Here is a 13,195-nt window from a genome sequence, read left to right as displayed (position 1 = left end):
CAGGACAGGCTGGGGACAAGCGGCTGCCCCCACTCCGGGACTCCCGCCCCCCCCAGGTAATTACATGCGGGCAGAGGCCTTCTGGGAGCCTGCACTCACCTCCGGAACATCAGCGGAAGAAGGCTGTCCTAAAGCGGGAGAGGACAAGTGTGTCGCTCTGACTCTGCGCAGGCCACCATAACAAAACGCCGCACGCTATCTAAGACTGGGGGGCTTGAGCAAAAAGGTACGTCCTCACACGGCCTTTCCTCTGCGGGCGAGCATCCCTGGGGTCTCTCCGTGTGCCCACATTTCCTCTTCATACCAGGACATCAGTCAGAGGAGACGAGGGGGCCTCATTTGACCTTCCTCACCCCCTTTCACGGCCCTGTCTCCAAAGTCAGTCACGTTCTGTGGTACTAGGAGTTGAGACTTCAAGATAGGAGTTCTGGGGAACACAATTCAACCGGTAAGAACAAAAAACAGAGAAAGATAAGGCCAAGCCCATACAAGGACCTGGCAGGGGGGCAGGTCAGGGTGGACGAGGTTCTCAGCGCCTGACAAACCCTTCTGTCTCCCTGCTTCGGGCTGCCTCCAAGAATATTTAGACAAACTGAGGACCACAGTTCTTTGGGACAAAGGTTTTGGGGGAATCTTCTCCTGGTGGTTGAGAGCTGCTGCCTTCCCGGGGCCAGGGACATTGTAATCCCATTTCCAGTGCAATACCTGGTTGCCAGCAGGGAAACTATGCGGGAAGCAGAACAGAGGCCTTGGGGAGAGCCTCTGGGTCCCAACTCATTCAACATCTTGTACCAACGGAAGTGACTCCAGAATGAATTTGGGCTTCATTCACAGAGACCCTGTCAAGGTAAAAGGAAGGAAGGAAGGAAGGAAGGAAGGAAGGAAGGAAGGAAGGAAGAAAGAAAGAAAGAAAGAAAGAAAGAAAGAAAGAAAGAAAGAAAGAAAGAAAGAAATTAAAGCTAGAAAAAAAAGTACTGTGGCAGATTGTATTTTCCAAGCTGGCCACAACATGGCCCACGCCACATGCCCTTCTTAAAATACGATGTCGCTCTTCCCACCAAGACCTGGAGTCTTCGGCCCCTTCCCTTGAATCTGGATGGCTTTGTGACAGCGGCTTGTCATGATGTGACTTCCAAGGCTTGCTCTCTCAGGATCCTTACTCTTAGACATGGGCCACCATGCTGTGGGGAAGCCCAGACTACACAGAGAGACCTCGTGGAATGTTCCGTCTGAGAGCCTCAGCTGAGATCCCAGCTAACAGCATCAATGGCCAGACCATGAGAGTAAGAAAGGAATCCTTCCACATGACCTCAGCCCCAGGCATTGTCTGATGGCAATGGCAGGAGAGAGAGAGAGAGAGTGTGTGTTGCCTAGCTGAGGGCAGTCAACTCCCAGAACAGCAGGAGATAATAATAAAATAAGGGCTGTTATTTTTTTTTAATAACTCTTACGTTTTTAAAAGAGTTTATGTATTTATTTGACAGAGAGAAAGCACAAGCAGGAGGAGCAGCAGGCAGAGGGAGAAGCAGGCTCCCCACTGAGCAGGGACACCCCCCCACGCAGGACTCGATCCCAGGACCCTGGGCTCATGACCTGAGCCGAAGGCAGACGCTTCACCGACTGAGCCACCCAGGCTCCCCCCCGCAGAGCTGTTATTTTTAAGTCACTACGTATTGGAGTGATTCGTTATGCAGCAATAGATAACCGGAACACAGGCCGCCACCACACACGCACACACACGCACACACACACACGTGCGTGCACACGCACACGCACACATGCACGGAGTCCCACTTCACAGGGTCCATTCAGGGGCTGCAGGCTGCAGGGATGGGTGCTCACTCCGCAGGCTCCGGGCCCGGCTGCTGGGATTCAAACCCCTTCACCAGCACCTCTTAGCCATACGACCTGGAGGAGTACCTTCATACCCCCGTCTCGGGCACCTCCTCTGAACACGGACCCGTACTCGAGTTCGCGCCACGGGCTGGTTTTGAGGATGCACCGTGATAACCCACATCAAGTGCTCAGAACTGAGCTGGGCATGCAGTCGGTGCTCAATAACTGCTTGCCGTGCTCTTAGTCAACGTCTCCCCTTCGGCTTCCTAACAGGTGGGCTGAGAAACATGCCGTTTCTGGCAGACACGCTGCTGACCGTCTTTTTCCATCACACTGAGGTCACCAGCTCTGCCCCACACTTATTTGTTTTGTCAAAATGTCAGCAGCTGGGTCCCAGGCCCCTCCCCCAGCCCTTGCGGGGGAGCCGGCCCCCCTCCCCCTGCGGTCTTTGAGCTCTGTTCCCTGCCACCGTCATCTGGCTCCTTTGCCTTGCAAACCATCGATTAGCAGAAGACAAAACGCTGGCTGAGAGCTGACCTCAATACCTGGGGTTGTTTTTTTTTAAGTCCCCCTGTCTGGTCTAGACCCCTCCCCCAGCTGTGGGGCATGGGATGAGCAGACAGTGGGTTCGCTGGGCTTGCAGGACCCTCTTGCCTCTCCTCTTGTGGGGTGTCTGAGTGTCAAAGCCCTGGGGCACCCGGTTCCTCCTACACCCGCCTCAGTCAGGTGGCTCCCACAGCCTGCAGCCGAGCAGAACGGGCCAGGGTGGGCTCAGCTGTAGCAGGCTCTCCTTACTCCCCTGGGGCCCCTGTGGGTGCCGGCAGAGGCAGAGGCCAGGCCTCTCCCCTTAAGACTTGGAGAAGTGGGGGACAGGGGACAGGGCACATAAAGGCAGCAATAGGGACCCTCTCTGTCCAGCTAAGGCCTGCCTGGCCTCTCAGAGGGTCCCCTCTGCCTTTTTCTCCACTGGATTCTGCCCCACCCTAAATCTCCTGCCTGGGGTACCCCTGCTTCTCTGACCGTCCAGGTGTCTCATTCTGGGAGAGGAGGAGAGCTAACCTCACAGGGAACCACCTGCCGTACTTCTTTCCCCCTCTCCATTGATGGGAACTGGCTCCCCTACCCAGCAACACCCCCACGAGGTCCTCCCTCCAAGTGGCCACTGCTGGACCTCAGTGGATCCTTGGGCGTCTCCTCCCCCAGCCTCCTGGGGCGGCGGGCGTGAAGACAGGCTTTGGGTGAGTTTGCCGCCTCTCTTACTCGGAAGAGTCGCTGCCCCAATCCTTGGATCGCCTTGAAAAATGATCCTTTGTCTCTAATGAACCAAAGCGTTCTTCAGAAAGGACACCTAGAACTTTCTTTGCAGCTACTAGCTTTGGCAATGGGAGCACTGCTGGTATCTGGGCCTGGACAAGTCTCCATGGAATGGGACAGTCGTCCCCGTTGTAGGATATTAAGTGTCCTTGGCCCCCTGCCCCGTAAATGCCAGTAGCCACTGTGACAACTAAAAATGTACCTCCATTTCCAAATCCCCCCAAAGGGAGTGGGGAAGGGATGATCCCTGAATAGGGAAGCACTGTTCATCTCTGGCCAGGATTCTTTCTATTCCAAGACAATCTCTGAGCAGTATCTCCCCAAAGGGTCCATTATGCACACTTGACTGGCCCAATCCGTTGCCTCCACAGCACATGTACTGCTTGCCCTGTTGGGCACTCACAAGCACAGCCTGGGAGCAGGGCTCCAAACTGGGGGCGGAGGAGCTGGGTCCCTAACTCTATTGCTCGTTACTAAGGCTTGGGTGTGGGCTGCTCCTGATAGATCATTCGCTGCAAAGCACTTACCAACAAATCATTTGCATGATTCCGCCCCTCCCCTTCCATTGCTGGCATTACCTTAACACAATAAAAATGAAAAAGCAGCCATGGTGGGCAGAGTTCCCCTGGTGCTGTTTGTTCTCTTCAAGGCCTCTGGAGTCAAAATTCCCAGCTTCCCCTGAATGCTCAGTTCCTCTGTCTCTACTGTGAGATTGGTGTCTGTACTTTAAAAAGGGCGGGGAAATATAGTCTTTTGAAGAAAGAGGAACAGGGGCGCCTGGGTGGCTCAGTCGGCTGAGCGCCCAACTCTTGATTTCGGCTCAGGTCATGTTCTCAGAGTCGTGAGCTCAAGCCCCTCGTGGGGCTCTGTGCTCAGCGTGGAGTCTGCTTGAGATTCTCTCTCCCCCTCTGCCCCTCCCCCACTCTCTAAAATAAATAAATCTTAAAAAAAAAGGAATAAAATAATCATCCCTCTACAGTGTCTACCGGATACATCCGTTTTTCCATATAATATCGGAGTGTTAGAACCTTCCACCTGACCCTCGAGCTACCTCTTTGTCAAAACGAAGTGCCAACACCTGGATCGCCCAGGAGAGGAACCATCCAACCGGACAAGGACATAGCTTTGACACACCCGTCTACACAGTGGCTTTCGGCTGAAGTAGGTCAAGATACCTTGGGCGGTGTTCCTTCTTGGGACAACAGTTCTTTTTTTTTTTCTTTTTTTAAAGATTTTATTTATTTATTTGACAGAGAGACAGCCAGTGAGAGAGGGAACACAAGCAGGGGGAGTGGGAGAGGAAGAAGCAGGCTCCCAGTGGAGGAGCCTGATGTGGGGCTCGATCCCACAAAGCTGGGATCACGCCCTGAGCCGAAGGCAGACGCTTAACGACTGCGCTACCCAGGTGCCCCTTGGGACAACAGTTCTTAACACTAGCAGCTTCTTGCTAAAGTCTTAGAATCCCAATCTCATGGTGACAGTGTAGGCCTAAAAGTTGAGGGGGTTTTAGTCTTTGCGGGGGGGGGGTTCCCTTTTGTGGAGCTGATGAAACCCATAGCCTCTCTTCCCAGAACAAGACGTGCGTGCATGCATGTAAGGGGCGCCCACACCCACACATCCACTCACGCAGAATTTTACTGACAACCATTAAGCCTCCTGGAGCCCGTCCGCAGGTCATGGATTGGGAGCCCAGCCCTGGTTTATCCCAAGAAGGAATGTGACGTAAAAACACTTCTGGTGGCCCACCTAGCTATGACTCGGTTCTAGCTGGTAAGGAGACCAACTGTCCAGCACGTCTTCCTGAAATGAGCCCAGAGCCTCGTAAAGACAACGGCCACCATAGCCAGCTCCCCTTGTTTGCAAAGACAGCTAGACATAGTGAGGGAAAGCTTCCGGAGCCCACTGTCCCAGGAAGGCAGAGCCAGTATGATTGCCCCCAACTGGAGATCACAACAAAAAAGGGGGTTCACACAGCTGAAGTGGTGCCCGAAAAGGCAGGTCAGTTGGTGGTGGTAGGGCTAGGAGAACTGGGGGGTCAGCCGACCCCCAAGTCCCACATTTTTAGGAATCAGAGGGGGGCGTGACACCACCATGGGGGAATCAACTAGCAAGAAGTGTAATCAGCACAATCTGATTTGGTAACCAGATCCCTGAAGTTCTGCCCCCTGCCCCCCACTGCTTCAGCAGCCCAGTTGGGTCATGAAAGGAATTAGCTCTAAAGATTCTTTTCTGGAACTGATGCTCGGGAGCCTGGGATTTACACTTGTTCCTCTGCCTCCAAATATTTCCGCATCTCTTCCCTCTTTCAAACGGGAGATACAGGGTGCAGGAGTTAGGGGAGCCAGAAAAAGGAAAGAAAGGAAGAGAAGACAAAGAAAAACCGTAGAAGGGAGCCACGTACTGGTGCTGGTAAGAAAGCGATGGAATGGGGGCGCCTGGGGGGCTCAGTCGGTGAAGCATCTGCTCAGGTCATGATCCCTGGGGGGCATCGGGGCTCCCTGCTCAGCGGAAGCCTACTTCTCCCCCTGCCCTTCCCCCACTCGTGCATGTGCACTCTCTCTCTCTCAAATAAATAAAATTGAATGAAAGAAAGAAAGAAAGAAAGAAAGAGAAAGAAGAAAGAAAGAAAGAAAGAAAGAAAGAAAGAAAGAAAGAAAGAAGGAAAGAAAGAAAGATGGAATCTGTGAGCAGAAGACAGGGTTGGAGGGGCTGTGCCATGTGCCCTCCAGGCCAACGCTGACACTGGCACGACCCAGTGCCAGTTTTATCAAGTGTTTAGCCCCTGCCTAACATGGGTCACTGTCTTTCCGTCCTCCAGGCACCTGCCATCCAACCCTAAGCGAGGACTGTGTAGTTTAGGTTTCTTGTTATGGCTGAACCCCCCTCTTCTGGTACCAAATTCTTTATAGGCTAGGTTATCCTAGCAATCCCCAAAAATCTCACTGCCCAGTCCCCTGAATCTAGATCATTCTTTCCATGCAGTCTTTTCTTTTCAATGCCCAAGGAATTAGCACATGGTGCTTGCATCGTGCTTGTCAATGTCCTATTGGCCAAAGCAAGTTATGTGCCTAAACCCAAAGTCAATGTGGCTAAACCCGTGCCATGTGGCTAAACCCAAGAGTCCCAAAGAGGCGACCACGGACCGATGTGGCTACTGTGAGGTATGACCCACGGGGGGCCACGTCTGTAACAATCCACCGCACCCGGGAGCGAGATCTCTCCCCACCCACATGATGCCTGAAAGGCCATCGTTTGCCTTTTAGACTTTGGCCTAAGCATGGCCCTCTCTCGGCTTACACTTTTCAAAACCAGCCGTGGTTTTATTACATATCCTGTGAGCCAGCGATTTCATTTCGAGGTAACAGACAACCAGGAGAAACGAGTGCTTCTGTTCAACAGCCACGTGCACGAAGACACGTAGCAGTTTTCTTCGTGAGAGCCCCACCCTGGAAACAGCCGAAATGCCCACCGAGGGAAGAACAGATCACTGGCCATGATGTATTCAGGCAAAGGGAGGCTCTGGAGCTTTGGCAAGAAAGCAAAATGACCGTCAGGCAGTGCCGAGCGAAAGGCGTTAGACGCGCCGGAATGCTTGTTGCACGATTCTATTCGTGGAGGTCCGCAACCAGACAAAGCAAGTCCAAACGGTCAGAAGAAGGGTTATCTTTTGGCCCAATGTCAGTTGAGAGGGGGAGGGGGATAACGAGCCTCGGGGACGGGTGCTGGCAATGGCCCAGGTCCTGATTCAGGTGATCGTGGATCTCTACTTGCTTAAAAAGCCAGACACCTATACGCTTAAGATGGGTGGACTTTCCTGCATGTGTGTGACATCGTCGTTGTCTTCACGGTACGAGATCAGAAGTAAGAATGGGTAGAATGGGTTTCCCAGTTCGGCTGCTCTGGAAAGGGCGGCAGGCACAGGAGGGGCCCGGTGAGGGGGGCCGGGAGCTCCATCTCTGAAGGCGGCAGGGAGAGGGCTTGCTGAACCCCGAGAGGGTCCCCATCTCCAGTCCCGGGAGGGGTACTTGGGGCTGGGCCCCGGGGGTGGCGGTGGTCTTGTGGGCTCCTCCACGGGGAGGGGAGTGCTTTGACAAGCCTTTGTTCCGGGAGTTGATCAAGGAAACGAGCTGCTAATGAACAGCAGAAATAACAATAATTAATAATGGGCAGAATAAAAATGGATTTTAAATCCTGCAGCTAATTTGCCAGGAGACTTATTTCTGCAGCAGGCAGCCGCTCTCCCGCTCTCCCGTCCTCAGGCGGCTAAGTAAACCAGGAAGGGGCAAGACCCAGCCAGCCTGCTGGGGGGGTGGCGAGGGGGGTGGGGATCAGACGCAGGGAGGCATACTAACCCAGGGAGTGGGAGTGGGCACAGACTCGGTTACTGGGCTCGGTCATGGGTCCTGCACCCCACCAGGAAGGGTAGGAGGCCCCAAACCTCAACGCCGTGCAGCCTCCACTGCCCCCAAGATGGCTGCCAAGCCCAGGGAGCCAGCCCCAGGGTGGTCCCTCGGACTCCCGGACCCTCGGTCCCTTGGCATATATCCCCCACCAATACCGTCCCCTTCCCGGGAGCCCAGGTTGCGTGGGGAGGGCGGCAAGACCACACAATGGAAGGAAAAGCCTTGTCAGAGGAGGAAGATTCTAATTGGAGGCCTAAATGCTCCAGAAAGATTATCTTTCCGGTTCCCCTTGCACAGAGAACAACTAACAATAGCACCCCCCCATAAAGCCTCACCTCCCTCTTCCTCCCCCACCTCCCCACCCTGCCCCAAACAAGCCGACTTGTACAGCTTTTATCGCTCCATTGAAAAATGAGTGCTCAGGGATCCTTCCAGCTTCTTCCAGGAGTGGGGCAAAGGGCGGCGTGGGCATCCTGCGTCGGCTTTCCGTGCAAGATCTCTGGGGGGAGAGGGTCAGGGCTTGTAAGCTCAGGTCTATTAAGACCTGCTCACACCACTGTCTCAACGACCTGGACGTGGCCAGTGAGAAAACACTCCCTTCCCATCATGCCCTTCCCTGGTGTCCCAGTTCCCCTCCAGCTGTCCCTGGCTTCTCAGAAGGGCCAAGGCTCCAAGCCCACTGTTCGCCAATACCGCCTGCCCTCGCCAACCCCATCCCCTACTTTGTTCCTCGACGTACTCCTCAGGTGTGTGGGCAAAGCCAAAACCTACGTGTACGTCTCTGTCGTCCACCGTGAGTCTGTTGGAGGCACGAGGCCTTAACCCCGAGGCTGGTGAGCAAGCGTTGGGGGAGCTCCTTAGTTCCCCCCACTTGAGTGGCTGCCTGCATTGACAAATGGATTCCTCTCCCTTTTCAACGTGAGCAAAGTGGATTCTTCTTGCTAAAGGCTAAGTACTCGCTGAGTTGCAAGTTTTAGAAAATGAGGCCATCGTGAGGCTATTTCTGAGGGAACGAAAGGCTGGCCATGCCCGCGCCAGCCCCGTCCACCTCCCACAAGAATTGGGCACCATTATTTTCACTTGGGGGAAAATTCCATCTCCTATTTCAAAAACAGCTGAATCTGGCTTCGTGTTCAGCAAAAGGATACGCCGCGGGGAGAGGCCGAGGGTTGCACTCTTGAAGACAGTTGAGAACAAGCGACCAGAAGGCAGGTAAGGACGAAGAGGACTTGGCAGCGTCTAGGAGGGCATTCTGGTGAAGCCCCTGCACTTCGGGAATCAGCTCCGGGGTGAAGGGGGGTAAGGGAGAGTCCCCGGGACGGCATCGCAGCCGGGAGCGCCGCCAGGCTCCGAGCAGGGGAGCCAGCCCCGCCCCGGGGAAGGGGCAAGGAGAGGTGGGGTTCCTGCTGGTTTTGAAACTGGTTGTCTCAGTTTGCCAGGACAAAGAACCACACACTGAGGGGCTGAAACAACAGAGCTTTGTGGCCTCACACTTCTGGAGGCTGGAAGTCTCCAGGGTTGGCTTCTCCGGAGGCCTCGCTGTGTGGCTTGCAGCTGGCTGCCTTCCCACTGTGGTCCCGCGTGGTCTTCCCTCTGGGTGGGTCCGTGTCCTCACCTGCCCTCCTTAGAAGGGCACCCGTCAGATTGGAGGAGGACCCACCATGGGCCCTCCTTTTAACCTAATTTCCCATTTTAAGACCCCTACGCTCCAAATCCAGTCACATTCTGAGGTCCTGGGGCGAGGGGCGGGGTCAGGGCTTCAACATATGAATTTTGGGGGAAGACACAATTTACCCGTAAGGCCAGCACACGGTCTCTCTTTCACCTCCGCAATCACACCAGCTCCAACTCCGGGCAATGTAGCTCCCAGACTCCGAGAAGCTGCCAGGCTGTGGCCCCTACATAAGAGGGGCCTTGTCCACCTTTCCTCCCAGGCTCCTTCCAGGGCAAATTCTCCTCGGTTTCCCAGTCCCGCCTCTTCCAAGAAGCCCTCCCTGATGGCTGAGCTCACGCAAAGCTTTCTATTGCTGAAGTCTGCTGCACTACAGAAAGAATCATTGGCGTCCAGCTCTCTGCATCCTGAGTATAAATCTGCTTTCTGAGTGAGGTCTTTGAGGATAAGCACACACACACACACACACACACACACACACACACACACAGAGCCAGTATCTGTTCCCTTCTTTTCCCAGCTACACAGTTTGGGGAGTTTGGGTTGGCTAACCCGCCCCCACCCCCAGCTCCAGCTCCAGGGATCAGCCTGATGGGCTTAATGAGACAACACACATGACTGAATTGCTTCAGTCAAAGCGAACATCAGGACTTGTGCTGGGATGGCTGGGACACAGTCTTCCTTCTGGGCTGGGTTTGATCGTGGGAGAATGCAAGGCTTAGAGTATAAGGCAGGTGGGGGGCAGGGTGCTGGAAGTCCCAGGGACGGGGGAGGCAGGGAACAACCACTGTGTGCAGCCACTAAAGCCCATTCAGAGGAAACAAATCAAATAATGGGTGCCGGTGTCATATTTAGGTCCTAGATCAAGCCCTACCTGAAGTAGGTGCTCCCTGGACCATTCAGTAACATAAACCAACAGATTCCTCCTTTTGCTAACATCAGTTGGGGCTGGGTTTACAATGGAAAGATCACTAACTGATACAATTTCCTTGAGATCCTCCAAACAGCCTAGCCCCTGGAAACAAGGGCACTCAATAAATACTACAGAACACAAAGTCACAACCTGTGATGGCTTTGTAGATGAGGAAACTGGGACCAGGGGTAAAGAGATTTGCCAAGTCTCGTGGCCAATTAGTAGCAGAGCCTGGACGAAAGCCCAGGTCTGCAGTCTAGTGCCATCCCCACTGTCCCAGAAGGGCCGTTGTTCCTCCCATCCTGCCCCCCCAAACCATGTCCTTGGGGGTAGGGGGGGCAGAGAAAGCCAGTGAGAAGCCACAGAGCCCTCAGCCCCCCAAACAGGAAGACTTGGTTGCAAGCCAGGAGGCCAGAGGGGAGGTAAGGCAGGAAATTGAGCGGCTCCGTGTCAACCGCATGCACCAAGTCATCTGGGGACTATGAGCAAGAAGCTAGTGCAGAGATGGGGAGCAGCTGCCAACCCAGGCAGGAGGCATGTCAGTGTCCCCAGGACCTCAGAGGGCCCTAGCACATGTTCCAAAGAGCACTCTGTCCTCAGGAAGGCTGTCCCCAAGTGGAATGGCAGGCTTGGCAGGCTTTAGAAGGGGCAGAAATATGCGACCCGTGGAACAGAAGAGTCAGGCATTGGTCACAGACAAGTGCTGACGGCCACCTGCATGGCAGTCAGATGCCTCGGATTTTCCAGACCGGTTGGCATGTCAGTTCTCTGTGCTGCTGTCCCCAGACGGGGCAAATGAACTTCAAGGTCCAGAAGCCACCCTGGGCGATGAAGTGACTTTGGGAACGGTTGCTGAATCAGTCATCCACTGCTGTGGAACAAATCACCCCAAAACTTAGTGGCTTAAAGCAACAGCATGTGAAAATTTGTTTTCTTGTGGTCCTGGGGCTTGCCTGGGCTCAGCCCAGTGGTTCTTGCTCTTTTGTGCGTGGACAGACAGTGGCTGGGGCTGGAATCATCTGAAGGCTTCCTTAGTTGAAGGTCTGGTGCCCGGGCTGGGAAGACTCCAACGTTGGGGATGGGGGAGGGGATTCCAGAACACCGGGGATACCCCAAGGATCACTCTCCAGCATGGCAGCTTCAGGGCAGCCAACCTTCTTACATGGCGGCTCGAAGCTCCAAACACCTGTGGAGGGGGAGAGAGAGAGAGAGAGAACCAGACAGAAGCCACGTGTGACCGAGCCTCAGAAGTCACAGTGTCACCTCTGCCTCATTCAATTGGTTGGAAGAGTCTGGCCCATCTTTAAGGAGAAGGGACTTAGACTCCCCCTGGTTGGAAAGGCCATCGAAGAACGTTCGAAAGTGATTTTAACCCACCATAGCAGCCGTACTTGGCAGAGCACCAAAGTCAAGCAGCCCAGGTCTCTGACCCTGAGCAAGGCCAGAGCTGCCCAAGACCACCCAACTCTGGATCTCCTAAACATGAGAGAGAAATTGAATTCTGTTGTCGACATGCCACTGTCATTTGGGGTTTTTTGGTTACTCTCAGCCCAACCTAATCCTAATGAACACAGAGACCTTGAACTGCCATGTCCTGTTCCTGGCACAGAGCAAGTTCTCAAACCAAGACTTGCTAAAGAAGAGTGGATGGGCTGAGGGAGGGAGGGAGGTAATGGGGTGTGAGGCAGGGGTAAGCCAGACTTCAGAACTTAAGTGTTCTACTCCGTTGTCCCGTAAGTTCACGTATGTGTGTTAGGCTGTGTCCCAATATTTACTTGTTAAAATGAGGAAACATGCAAAGGCAACGTAAGTACAAGGAAGTGAAGTAAAAATAGTAAGTACCCATCAATGGAATCAATGAAGAGTAAGTACTGGGCATAAACAGACAAGAGAAGCTCCCCAAAGCGCAGGCTCTCAGACATGGCCAAGGCTTGCAGCATGGCTCTAGGCCATGTCTTGAAAAAGTCCTTTGTCTTAGGATCCTTCTCTTTTCCTCTCATCCTCCTTCATGCCCACTGCCCCCTCCCCCCGCCGTCTTCTTTCTCCTTCCACAGACACCTGACACATAACCTTAGCACCCTCCCCAAGGAAACCAGGAATTTTCGGATGCTCTGGACAGAGGAAAGCGAGTATCAATCCATCCCTACTGCTTGGTAGGCCTGGCAGATATGGTACCCGTGGTCCATCCACCCTTCTCCCCACCCCCCCGACTTCAACCCCTGCTCCCATCACCTCACCAGATTCTTGCTCCCTCCCTGACTTCACTCATATGTTCCTTCTGCATAGATAGCCTTCTCCAGTCCGTTCCCGTTCCGGTCAACTCCTACTGGTCACTTACCACCCAGTTTAGATAGCACTTCCTCTAGGAAATGCCCCTATCCAAGCCTACACAGCAAGCCCAATGGGAAAGGTGCCCTTTCCATGTGCTTCCAGAAACCCATACTTACCTTTGTCCGAACACTCACCCTACTGGATTGGAACACTCTGCCTTGGTCTCTACTGAGAGATACGGAGTTGCAGGGATGGCATGCTATCAGTCATTGCAGAACCACTGAGAGCAGGCCTTCCAGAACATCTGTGACAGTGGCACTAATGGCTTAGTCTTCCCTGGATTACAGCAAAGACCAACCCGGAAGAGGCTATCTCCTCTGTTGCAATACCTGGGGTCTCTTCCTAGCATCTCTCGGATCAAGGCGGGTGGGCAGCTCCTATATTGTGTTTGGGGCTCAAGGAGCCTTGGGTGTTCCTTAGGCTGGGTCCCTGGATTTTGAGTTTTTTACATATTCGACCAGTGCGTTTTCCACTTTTTCTCCGGACACTTCTGTTATGATAGATCATAGTTTTCAAGTATGGCCACAGCAATATTTGCAGTCCCATAGGCTCTTTCAGAATCTTCCCACTCCCATCACAAGGTGCTGTCTTTTCTCTCTTCCCTTGAACCTCGATGGGTTAGTGACTGTTCTGATCGATAGAATATGGCGGAAGTGATCCGATGTGACTCGATGCTAGGTCATAAAATGCAAACAGCTTCCACCTGGCTCTCTCTCTCTCTCTCTC

At 53.7% G+C, this 13,195-nt stretch overlaps 2 long non-coding RNA genes across 3 annotated transcripts; both read right to left on the bottom strand.

Moving 5' to 3' along the window:
- Window positions 1–6,447: 6,447 nt before the first annotated feature.
- Window positions 6,448–9,671, bottom strand: LOC121103336. The gene is made up of 3 exons (XR_005835509.1): window positions 8,325–9,671; window positions 7,942–8,052; window positions 6,448–7,280 (listed from the first exon to the last, which is right to left on the bottom strand). It is a non-coding gene; the product is annotated as an uncharacterized LOC121103336 (long non-coding RNA).
- A 605-nt stretch (window positions 9,672–10,276) lies between these two features.
- Window positions 10,277–13,195, bottom strand: LOC121103338. Of its 2 annotated transcripts, none has more exons than XR_005835510.1 (2): window positions 12,586–13,195; window positions 10,277–11,324 (listed from the first exon to the last, which is right to left on the bottom strand). It is a non-coding gene; the product is annotated as an uncharacterized LOC121103338 (long non-coding RNA). The 2 variants fall into 2 exon arrangements; XR_005835511.1 differs by having other exon boundaries at window positions 12,604–13,195.

Source organism: Ursus maritimus (genome assembly GCF_017311325.1).
Source record: "Ursus maritimus isolate PB19 chromosome X unlocalized genomic scaffold, ASM1731132v1 scaffold_X1, whole genome shotgun sequence".
In the NCBI taxonomy this organism is placed as follows: domain Eukaryota; kingdom Metazoa; phylum Chordata; class Mammalia; order Carnivora; family Ursidae; genus Ursus; species Ursus maritimus.
Note: the sequence above shows the minus strand (reverse complement) of the source record. Positions and strands in the feature narration are given on the sequence as shown.